Below are 12,222 nucleotides of genomic sequence, written 5' to 3'. Positions count from 1 at the left end.
GTCGATACGAAGAGCTTTGAGTCATAACTCGTGCTTATTTTCAACTGCTTCCTTATATTCTTGAAACTTAGAGAAGACTTGTGACTTCCTCGTGAGAAAATATACAACAGTATATCTTGAATAATCATCAATAAGTATCATAAAGTATTTTGCTCCAGTGAGAGATACATGATTTATTGGACCATAAATGTCTGAGTGTACTAATTGAAGTGATTGAGTCGTAATGAAGTAAGATTCGGGATAAGGAAGATTTGTGGCTTTACTGAGAGCACAAGCTTGATAAAATGGAAGTTGAGAGAGAGAAGGTGGAATGCTGTAGACAAGATTTTTGTAAATAAGTTGTTGGAGAACATTCTCAGAGGCATGTCCAAGCCTAGAGTGCCATAGGAGAGTGTTATGCGGTAGACTTGTGAGCGAAGTGGAGTTAGCTGAAGCATTTGAAGAAGGTTGTAGTAGTGAATACCCAAGTGTATAAACCCGACCTTCTTGGGGGCAGGCAAGTTTGAGAGAAGGTGAGAGTAGCTGTAAGATCTAGTGGTCTTTATAGAAGTGAGCAGTGAGAGAGGATTGAGAAGTGAGCTCATTGATACTTAATAGATTTTTCTTGAGATTGGGAACATAATAGACTCTATGTACCTTGATGATGTGATTGGAGGGAAGCTCCACTTGAATTGTGCCGTAGCCCTGAGCTTGTTGAATGCTGTTGTCCCCCATGGCAAAACGGAGTGGAGTAGAGATCTCTTTGAAGTTGACTAGCCATTCCTTATGAAAAGTCATATGATGAGTAGCTCCAGAATCTAGAAACCATGTATATTCTTCTTTGGAGTTTGATAAATGTGCCCAAACATTGGTGGCTAGGCTGATGATTGTTTATGGTTCCTCTTCTATGTCATAATTGCCGATGCTAACAAAGTGAGCTTGACCTTTTGATTGATATTCGTTGAATCTATTTTTTTGATGACAATCCTTTTCAATATGACCTTGTCTTTTGCAAACATTACATATGAGATGATAATGAGGGTTTCTTGTTAAGGATAGGGATTGAGAAGATTGGTAAGAGTTGGGCTTATGTTGTGGATTACCAAGAATCCCTTTGAGGTTAAACCGAGAAGAAAACTTAGGCTTTTGTTGAAAGTATTGACCTCTTTTGTGAAAATGTTTTGGGTTGTAAGCAGTTACAACTAGAGCCTTGGATTCTTGATTTGAAGGAGTAGAAAGGGTATCTCTCACGACTTTCTCTTGCTTGATTCTATTAATCAGTGGTGGCTGAAGCTTGAGTTTATCAATGGAAGTTTGAGTAGTAATAAAGGATCTCCAAGATAGAGGCAAAGAAGAGAGTGGAAACATGGCTTGTAATTCTTCTGAGATGACTAGACCAGATATTATGGTGTCATCTTGCAAAGATTGTCACTATTCTAAGAACTTAGTGGCATATTGATCTTCATGCATAGTAGCAGTAGATAGTTTTCTAAACATGGTCATTTGATAAACAATATGTGTGTGTTCATATGTATTGTTGAAGAATTCCCAAATACCTTTTGTGGTGGGTATTGTTCTTACGAGTTGTACTTGTCAATCTCCACAATGGACAAGTATTTCCATTCTTGCAGCTGCATCTCTTTGCATCCAATCTTTCTTATCTGCTCCTTCTTGTTCATGGCAGTCTTCTTTGCCATTGATAATATTCCATAGATTTGCTTGAGATAGGTAAAGTTCCATCCTTATCTTCCACACTTGATAGTTGCTGCCATTGAGTTTGTCGATCTTGATGTGTCAGTTATAGGAAGTGGTGGCATTAACGAGAGCCATTTGAAGAATGAGAGTAAAGGAGGACGAGTAGTTTGTGAATTTGAGGAGAATATGATAAGCTAGAAAGATAGGACATGGTGCTTTGATACCATGTAGTGAAAACCAGGAACTTGAAGATAAGAGGATAATGTGCACAATAAGAGATAGAGATAGAGACAATATAGAAAAGGTAGTGAATTGCAGTTGAGCATTTCATTGCTAGTGGTTGTATATATACAAGGTACATTAAATGAGGTAGGTGAGCCTTATCTCTAAATATCTAAGATATTGACAAAGTGGATATCTATGAGATCCTTTTGTCCACATACTGACTTGTCCTTATCTTATCCAACGCACCAAAGGGGTAATAAAGATGAGGAGTATGATTTTTCATGCATGCATGGACTAAATCATGATGATTCATCCTCAGGGTCAAAGAAATGCACAACAAGAACCACAACTTTATTTTAGAGAGAATCTTCAAGTGCAGAACCATAACTCTATTTTAAAGACAATCTTCAAGTATAGAGATGAACGTCACATGTAGAGTTTTGCCTACATACATGTTTAATCTCACTTAAATTTTGCTTGCATGTATGGACTGGCCTAGATCATTTATTCATAGGGATCAAGAATGCAAGGAATAAGGATTTCTAAGGTAGGCAAAGGGTGGAATGTGTTTTTTGACATTAGTCCAACATTGAAAACAAGGATATGCAATTTTGTTTACATAGTTATAAGAAAATAGAAACACGCATGAAAGATTGACCAACGAAGGGGGGAATCACACTTTTTTTCCATGTATTCAATCACAATCTCAACCATGTGTTCGAACTATGAACAATCACTACAAATGCAAGACAAGAAACTACAGACAACATAAATAAAATTTTGCAAGGTGTGATGGCATACCTAGGAGGGCCAATAGAGAAGAAAATTACATGCACATCGATAGCCAAACGACATGCAAAGATACTTGTGAAAGGATGGTGTGCCATTCCCCACAATGAATACCCCATGCCTCAAACAATTGCATGATGAGATTCGGCATAGCATCTGCAGTGGCACTGCAAATCCTGCAAGGGCAAGGATAGCACGATAAATTTTGGGGGTTCTAGCAAGGATTCTAAAATTTAGGGAGGCCCCATGACCCCTTCTAAAAGTGAAGTCGCGCCTCGTGGCTAGTGGGTTATCATTACCTAGATCAAATTCGAAGTTCCTAGTCTAGTGTCGTGTAAGGATATAACTTCTCTTCCATTGGGATAGCAGTAGCATGTGTTGGAAGGTTGATCTTCTTCTCAATTTGCAAAAGGGCCTCCTTAAAGTTTGGTGTCACGGCCGTGGACGTGGGGAAAATAATAAAATAAATCCAATAAAAACACGTCCGGTGGGTGGATCGCCCGAGTCACTAGTGTCTAGCCAGCAGGCTATGTAGTATGTATGCGACTTCCTCATCATTCAAAGGAGGCCTACATCATCATCATCATCACTGCATGCTTATATATGTAATCGCAATTCCAGATTAAAAGACCTCGTGCATCCATTCTCTGGCGATGGATCAGTTGATCGACTCGCGTACTGTGGATTGTTGGCCATCAACCGCCTTTCAAACTTGATTGGGTGAGCCTCTTTGCGTTCCATCTGCAATTTCTAACATTCTGCGTCATCGGAATGGTTTGTGCACAAGCTTTCATTGTTTCGTGTGCGGAATGAGGTCCCTGCGGTGATCTAGAAGGTCTCGTTCAAATGAACGAGGACCGAAGGATTCGGTAATTGTTATACTCAGACCAAATCGGTGTAGCTCAACCGGTACGTCATATGCACGCTGACCAGAAGGTCCTTGAGTTCATTTCCTGTATCCATATCTGAAAATATGGGAGGTTTGACCAGGTCTGTGGGCAAAGCTAACCAGAGAGAACCCTAGAGAGAGAGAGAGAGAAAGTTATATTAACGTCTTAGAGAGAGAGAGAGAGAGAGAGAGAGAGAGAGAGAGAGAGAGTTGTATTAATGTCAGCATAAGGCCAAATTGGTATACGAGACAAAAATAGATACATTAGAAGTTCAAGGAACTGCCATGTTTCCCAACTAGAATGAAGAAACCACAATCTAAAAGGAAATATTTGGCAAGGAAACAACAAATAACTGAAAATACTAAAAAAGCACCAGGGATCTAGTGTAATCTGAAACTGACATAAACATTTGGCTAGGAAACAACAAATAACTGAAAATATTAAAAAAACCCTAGTTGTCTAATGTAATGTGAAAACTGATATGGGGATTGGTATCATCCGAGAGAGAGAGAGAGAGAGAGAGAGAGAGAGAGAGAGAGAGAGAGAGAGAGAGAGGTTTGCAAAAGGCCAATGTGGCTTGTGAGACAAAACCAAAGTACATGTGTGTCCAATGTCATGACTCATCTATCATGAAAGTGGAAGAAAAATGTATCCAAGCATTAGGCTAACATTTGAAATCTAAAGATCTCAATGTCCAAAAATTGTATGTACAAAATATCTATCTATAATAACTCCTCTCTATATCTTGAGGTCAGCACATGATCCTTGCTAGGATGTGGTCCAAGGCTGCTCTGCCAATGTGTTGAGGGATGAGTCTCCTACGTCTCGCAATGATGGCTTTGATCTGATTATGGTTGGTATGGACGCCTTGATCGTTGACCGGGTGGTCGAGATCAATATGATTATCAAATTGCCATGGCCTTGTCTAATGTGACTCTTGGTGTGGGGTAGGTGCAGTTTGATGGGACGAATTTGTGTTTGCTGAACTAGTAGTGCCTGTAGGGTCTGATCTATGGAAGAAATCCATCACTGCTCTCTGCTTGGGCCCCCTTGGGTGGACTGGTCTCTTGTCTTATAGCAGTGCTGTGTGGTGCCTTTGAAGCTCTAGGAGAAAAAGCCCTAGACATCTTTGGTCCTCATACTCCATGATATTTTGAAGGGGTCCATAGCCCTTGCAGAAGAGGCTGTGATACCTTCCCTATATGCCATAGTATATTGTACATCTGCATGTGTAGTGCTCCTTTGTCTTGAGCTCTCTATCACAGAGCTTGCGTATCCTGTCCTCTGTTGGAACTTCCATCCATCTATTTGTCTCTGTCTTCAGTTGATGGGAGGAGACAACATTGGTTTTGTCAGGCGCAATCTGACCTAAGTGTGGGTTCTTGGCGAATCTCCTAAATGAGTAGAGCTGGTAGGTGGAAAAGTGGGTTCCTTTGGTGTAGTGCGTGTAAACATAGGATAAACTAATTAATTCTAGCTAGTGTGCCTTTTGTGCATTCCTTCAGTGCACATCATGTGTTTGGTATTTCAACACTCTCCTCCAAACTCATTATATACAAATCCTAAGGCATGACCATATTTTTGCAATTGCTTGGTCACTACATAACTTACTCAAGGACTTGTCATTGTTGAATAGCTCAAAGACTCAATGGCTTGCCTATTCAAGATGATTCAAAGGCATGCTTGGCTTGACCACTTGTGGCTTAGCAGTTTGGATGGTTTAGGGGACTTGGACTTTTATGGATGATGATTTTAGCCATAACTTATACATATGGAGTTACAAGGGTTTACAATATGATTTGAGGGAAATTGCAAAAGAGATATACACCTTAGAGAAGTACTTCATCAGTTGGAACCATAGGAGAAGCCGTTTTAGTCCCTCATTCTTGAAAGTCATGGTAAAGGCTTCATGGTGCTTTTCTTCTTTTGGTTCTGCTGCATTGTCTTCTTCTTCTTCTTCATCACTCTCTTGAACTGTCTTCATGATAAGAGGAGAATGCCGGGAGAATCTAGGCACAGAGCGCCTAATATATATAATTGGGCTCTCTTGACCAGCCATACAATAGAATAATATTGGCAATTGGCTGAATTAGATAGAAAACTGGAGCAGATCTGCCAAGCGAAAGGGCAGGTGAACTAGGATAGTGTCACCCCTTACAATGATGGAATAGTAGAAAATTTATTTCAGTTGTAATGGCATGAACATCAGAGGAAGGAAGGCAACTCTTTACAGTGTCAAATAATACAATCAATCAGTAGCTAAATTGATAGAAATGGTGCCTTTTTTTATGACAGCATCGTTAGCAGGAATGGCATGATCAGTAGGAGGTACGCACACTGGATGGAATGCAGCTCATTCTGCACACAATGAGAAGAGTGAACAACAAGTAATGACAGCTCATTTAAAGCAGCTGATGGTTTGTACTTTCAGATCAGCCAATGGTGCCCATTTAGACGTTGTTAACAGCAGCCAGCGATGGCGTGAACTTCAGCAAGAACTTCACCACAGTTGCGCAGTACAACAGGATGTGAGATGGAGCTCATTCTGAGCAGCTCAGTTGGAGCAATGAGCAATAGCTGATGGCACCTTTTTGGGCAGAAGCGTGGACAACAGATGGCGCTGGAAATAGCAGCCCAACAGCATTTGTCTTCAGATCTTCAACCACCAATGCAAGTTCTTATGAGGCAGGGTAGCACACTTCTCACAGGTCAGCCATAGCTCTTCAAGACAGCATGGGATTGATACTGCTAATGAGCTTTAATACCTTGTTAAAATGAGAGAGAGAGAGAGAGATGAAATGAAATGTTATATTAACGTCTACAAAAGGCCAAAATTACCTATGAGACCATGAGTTACAATCATGTGTATGATGGTACAACTGTCCGGGCAAAATATGTAGCACAAAGCAGAATAAGAAAGGAAACTAACTATGGCTATGTGTAAAACATAGAGCTTTGTCTAGTAACAATGAGCTCCAAATGGTACAATCTGATGTGGGTATGGAGGGCCTAGCTCTAGTCCGAGCAATAATCCCCTGGATGCCTATGAAGGTGTCGTCGGTGTCTGTGTCGAGGCCTAGGATGTTTGGATTGGCTAAGCTGAATGGCTCGATCAATCAGTACTCCTAGTCTGTGTGTGGACTGTGGCGGTGAGAAAGGCTCTCGTGTGGACTATGGCTGTAACTGTATTGAAGTCTTTTGGCTCTTTTTTGCAAAGAAGTCTGTGAGCTGCCTCTTTGAAGGGCCTCGGTGTCCTAGAGTAGCTGTACTCCTGAGGCGTATGTCACGAAGCCGTCGTATCTCGAGAAGAAAGAGGCCAAGGCATCGTTGATCGGTAAAATCCATGACTCTGGATAGTCACCCAAATCTGTCTAGAAAGAGACAGTGGAAATGATCGCGGACCTCATAATACGCTGGGCAACAGCAGATATAATGCTCCTCTGTCTCTGGCTCTAATTGGCATATTTGGCATATGCGCTCCTCTGGTGGGATGGATCTATATCTGCCAGTTTCAATCTCTAGTTGATGTGAGGAGGTGCGCAACTGGCCAATAGTACATATGATCCCATGGGAAAGGTGGGTGTCCATGTATCTTGGGCGAACAATAAATCCATTATCTGTAGTATGGAGGAAATACTTGCGGTAGAAAGGCATCTTTGTCCCTAGCTCCTGCCCTAGCATCAACCATGTCCGCCTGATATCCAACTGGGTAAGATCCATCTTGATGATCTTGCGAATCTGTGATCTGCTCAGATCAAGAGATGGTGCATCGAGGGAGTAGTGGAAGGGGGGTAACTTGTCCATGCTAAAGCCATGCAGCTGAAACCAGGCCGACATCTGTGCATACCAACATGAAGTATCACCCTCTCTGGCAAGCTGGTTGGAAGACTCAAGGACCAACCGTGCATATTTGTGTTTGGGTAAGTCCCATAGGCTATATATATATGCGACCGATCGAGTGAGGGCCTCTACCACAATTGGTGTAGCTGCTAGCTTGGCTCTAATGATCTCATGTGGCATTGAGGCCTTACATATGATTATCTTGGATATCATGGACACTAGGGGTTTCTCCATCGACCTCCATCCATCATAAGTGCGTCCTGATCTGCTACGGTGGTCAAGACTGGGCCCCCATATTTGTACTCCATAAAGTAGTGTGGATGTGACGAGTGTATCGAAGAGCTACAGCTTGGTGCGGGGTTCTTGGAATTGCACCTGTGAGCACATCCTCTCCAAACCACCTAGTGCTGTGTATCCGCGAGTCAGTCTAGTGTCTACTGTCTCTCGCATAGAAAAGGTGGGCCCTATGAATAAGACTCCCAGGTATGTATAAGAATCCACATACTCCAGCTCCTCAGATCCATATGTGAATTTAGGTGTTGATCTCTTGACCCATTGTGGTGTAGTATTAAATACCATCACCTTGGTTTTACCAAGGTTCACTGAAAGCCCATTGTCCAAAGTATAGGAGTGTAATGCATCCAAGTGTCTCTGTAGACCCTCTAGAGAGTCAGCTACCAATACAATGTCATCTGCATACAATAGGAGAGGTATCCAAGTGCCAGCTAGTGGAGCTCCTCTATCTCCTTCCTGTGAAATATAATCAACAATCCCATCAATGTACAGGCCAAATAATGTCGGAGAGAGGGGGCATCCCTGCTTCACCCCAATGGTGGAGTAAATAGGTGCCGAAAGGCCCTTAGGTATCTGGACTTTGCCCACAACTCTCTCATATAGTGCCAAAATACCCCAACTGAGCTCTTTCGGTACTCCCATGGCATGCAATCCGTGTGTCAGCCTGTCTCTCAGTACTGTGTCAGAGGCTTTGCGGAAGTCCACAAAGCAGCAATAGGTCTGTTGGCCATGGGCCCTTCTCTCCTCAATGATCGCTTTGAGTGTGAGGATATGATCCAATGTGGAGAAGCCTCTCCTCAAGCCAGCCTGTCCTTGTGCTCTAAGACCCCACATCTCTACCCACCTGCTTAATTCATGCTCAAGGATGGAAGCATATAACTTAGCCAATGTATGCCCAACCATGATAGTCTGATAGTTACTGGGTAGAGTAGGGTCCCTTGACTTGAGGATAGGCACAATAGTGTTCATGCTCCAGCTTTCTGGTAGGCCTTCACACATGGCTCTGTTAAACATGTAAGCTAGGAATCCTGCCACCAAATCTCTAGCATGGATCAAGTGCTCGGCTACTAATCCATCATGATCTTGTGCATTTCCTCTGCTAAGTCTGTCAATGGCCTCTCGGACCCTACCTTCTGTAAAGAAAGTGGTGGTCTCTGGACAAGGCTCAAGTGGGTGTTAGGAAGAGGTGTCCGACCCTCCACAGTATAAAGACTAGCTGCATACTCCTCCCATACAGCGGTGGACGTAATAGGTGTGGTTGGGCAATGCTCTCTTAAAAGCCTCCAAGCCTCCCTAGAGTCGTGGCTCAAGAATAATTGATATAGGTCTCGCTCCAACTGGGCCAAGAATGTTCTTTTCTTCCGTGTGAGGCGTTTTAAGAGTATCTGTGCCTGTGTGTGGGTAGTGGGCCCCAGTGCCATCTCTCTATGTAGCCATGCTTTGGTCTCACGGCACTCATCATCATACCAACTGTTCTGAGGTGTCACCCCGTTGGAGGGTCTCTGTGTGGGTCGTGAGTGTGGGAAGGCTACACCTGCAGCAATGTGTAGGGCCTCACTGAACTGCTGAGTCAGCTCCTGTAATGGAACGTCGAGGTCTGCATCGTGTAACAATTTAAGGATCTCCTCTCCATAGATATCCTCTGTCTCTCTGGAAAAGAGGTATCTCGGGTGTTGGTGAGCTGCATGATTGGTCTGCGTGTCAGTGAATTGGAGGTCGATGGTGAATGATAGGTAGGCATGATCCACTGCAACTCCGAGAAGGCGTGGGGATATTGAGAGGTCCTGGATGTGAGATATAAGCATTGGTGGGGCAATAACATAGTCTACTGCGCTGGCACTGTGTCTGTGAGGATAACGTGTGAAGGCGCTGGATAGGGGGTATCTAGCCAGGCCATTGAGAACGGCCAACTTGTGTGCTGTCCCCATCTCCACAAGGTATCTCCCATATTCGGTGACTTTCTCCATACCCTGAGATGTCCTCTCCAATTGTAGCTCTGACACATCCTGCTCCTGTAGCATCTCCTCAGATGCATCAAAGAAAGACACCTGATGGGAGGCTGTCCTGGCATTAAAGTCTCCTAGTAAGATAACCTCTCCCTTCGAGAACTCCCAAATATCCTCATCCAAAGCCACATATGGTGATTGCCCCTTGGGTGGGGCGTATCGGGATGTCATAGGGGGAAAATAGCATATGACAACATACAAAGTGCGTTCCTCACCACGCACTCTCACCCACATGTATCTGGCTTGCTCATCTCTGCAGACTACCTGGATCATCTGCTGTAGCTCCTCCCTGAATAACACTGCCACTCCTCCCGACTTGCGATTGCTGTGGTCTGTGTGTGTCTCCTTCCTGCAAGCCGACTCCCACCACCTGTAGCGTGTCATCCGTGGAAGTGTAGTATGTGGTCCGTGATGTGTCTCTGAGTAGAACACTATATCTCTCCCTTTGAATGTCTCCTCAAAAGCTCCCACATCCAATCGGAGGGCTCCATTACAGTACCAAACTGCCACTGCAAGGCTGGTCAGTGGTCCCATAGGTCTCACACCATCATTTGTGGCGCCTCTTCATGACTACCACTCTCCCTCCTCTATAGAAGGCGAGTTTGCCCTCCTCCCTGGCTGCCTTAATTTTTGGCATGCACTCTCTCATGTGGGCTAGCTGGGTTGGTGTGAGATCGTCACCCAAAAACACACCGGTCCCCTTCAATGTACAGCATTGAGCTAGGAAGTCTCTCCTAGCCTCCATGGTGGGGAAGTGAAGAATGAGTGCACGCTCTTTTGAGATCTCCCCAAGCGGAGACATGTGTGTCTTTCTTAATATTCATTAACGTGTATAGCACCTTGGTGTCCTCATCCACTTTTTCATGCATCTTCAGCCCCGTCACCCGAACATTGAGTGCTCTCATTTTCCTTTTTTGTTCCTCCTCCAATGTGTCATTGATTATGGTTGTTGTAGATGCGTGTGCTAGGTGTTTCCCCTTCTTTGCAATTTGAATCCATTGCTCCATCTCCTCTACTTGCTCTTGGGTTTTCTTGAGCATCTCTGCCCAAGAAACAGCCTCCTTCGTCATCTCCTCCTTTTTTTGGAGTTGTTGTACTTCCTCTTTGATGCGGGTGAGCTCCTCGGTCATGCTAGGTTGAATTTCTCCTTCCTCTAGCTTGGGGCTGAGCTGAATGTCAGTTAGTAGCTACCTAAGCGATTGAATCTCCCCATCTTGGGCGTCTTTCTTCAATTCCAGCTTTTTAATCTTACCGATCAGCAGCCTGTTCACTATGCTTAGTCTGCTGTCATACTCCTTGACTTTGTTGATGGCATTGGTAATCATTTGCTCTATTTGGACCTTCTCCATGTTGGGGGCGAACTCCGCCTTGTTGTGTTGGGCCTGGGTAGCTCAACGGGAGTTGGTGAGGTGGTGGGCGGTCGGTGCGAGCTGGACGGGAGTTGGTGGGCGAGTCAATGCGAGTTGGTGGGCCGATTGACGCACGGGAGCTAGAGGTGGAGGCGTCAAGGAGCTGGTGGGCCCAGGCGTTGGGGAGCTGGTGGGCCAGTTGACACGTAGGTGTCAAGGAGCTGGTATTGGGCCCGTCGACGTGCGGCCGATTGACATGCGGGAGCTGGAGGCCAGGCGTCGGGGAGCTGGTGGACTGATCGACATATAGGAGGCGTTGAGGACTAGTACTGGGCCGATCAATGTGCGAGAGCTGGAGGCAGAGGCGTGGACGGTCGATGCGGGAGTTGGTGGTCCAATCGACGAGAGAGAGAGAGAGAGAGAGAGAGAGAGAGAGAGAGAGAGAGAGAGAGAGAGAGAGAGAGAGAGAGAGAGAGAGAGAGAGAGAGAGAGAGAGAGAGAGAGAGAGAGAGAGAGATGGCGGTCGCCCGCAGGCTCGTCGCCTGCCCCTGACGCCCTGTCCACGGCTGCTGAGTCCCCTGCCCTGCGTTCAGACGGCCCATCGCCTGCATCCCTCACCCGCCTGAGCTGCGACCTCTGCGCCTGCTTCTCGCCCCTTCGCCATGTCAGTTAGGGTTTCAGCTGACGACGGACCCCTGCCTTACGCCCCAGACTGTCCCGCTTTGCCGTAGACTGCCAGGCCTTTGTTTCGCTCTTCTGCCCCTGCACTGTTAGGGTTGTGCCTTGCCATAAGGGTTCTTGGGACAGGCCGCGACTGAGGCTGACAGGTAAAGTTCCGCTTTTCATTGGCTGTCCTTGCAGAGTATGCCCCTGGACAGCGCCTCTGTACAGAAAAGAGGGAGAGAGAGAGAGAGAGGGAGAGAGAGGGAGAGAGAGAGAGGGAGAGGCTTGCGTGTCTTTGCCTCCTGCGAGTTCTTCACTTGGCCTCTGACCGACATACGTACTGATACAATATGGCTGGCCTGGATCTGGCTTTCATAGACCAAACGGTGGCAGCTCTTGGTCCGGATTTTGACACCGAGGAACCAAAGGACATGGTTCCGTGTGCAGAGGAGATGCTCCCTGCTCCTGAGCTCCAGCCAACGGGCAAATGCA

The 12,222-nt window shown here is 45.2% G+C and overlaps 1 protein-coding gene across 8 annotated transcripts in view; it reads left to right on the top strand.

Annotated features, from left to right (window-relative positions):
- Window positions 1-3,167: 3,167 nt before the first annotated feature.
- Window positions 3,168-12,222, top strand: part of LOC148024287 (uncharacterized) — a 97,616-nt gene continuing 88,561 nt past the window's right edge. For 4 of the 8 annotated variants that reach the window (XM_087693903.1, XM_087693901.1, XM_087693905.1 and 1 more), the window contains exon 1: window positions 3,170-3,408. The gene's annotated coding sequence lies outside the window, so the exon portion shown is untranslated. Of the gene's footprint in view, window positions 3,409-5,873; window positions 5,907-6,009; window positions 6,287-12,222 lie in introns of all 8 variants that reach the window. The other 4 variants (XM_087693906.1, XM_087693899.1, XM_087693900.1 and 1 more) reach the window with 3 other exon arrangements.

Source organism: Lygodium microphyllum, chromosome 15 (assembly GCF_053477565.2).
Source record: "Lygodium microphyllum isolate KBCC chromosome 15, Lygodium_microphyllum_v1.1.10, whole genome shotgun sequence".
NCBI lineage: Eukaryota > Viridiplantae > Streptophyta > Polypodiopsida > Schizaeales > Lygodiaceae > Lygodium > Lygodium microphyllum.
The sequence above is the reverse complement of the archived record's forward strand: the minus strand, read 5'-3'. Positions and strand labels throughout refer to the sequence as shown.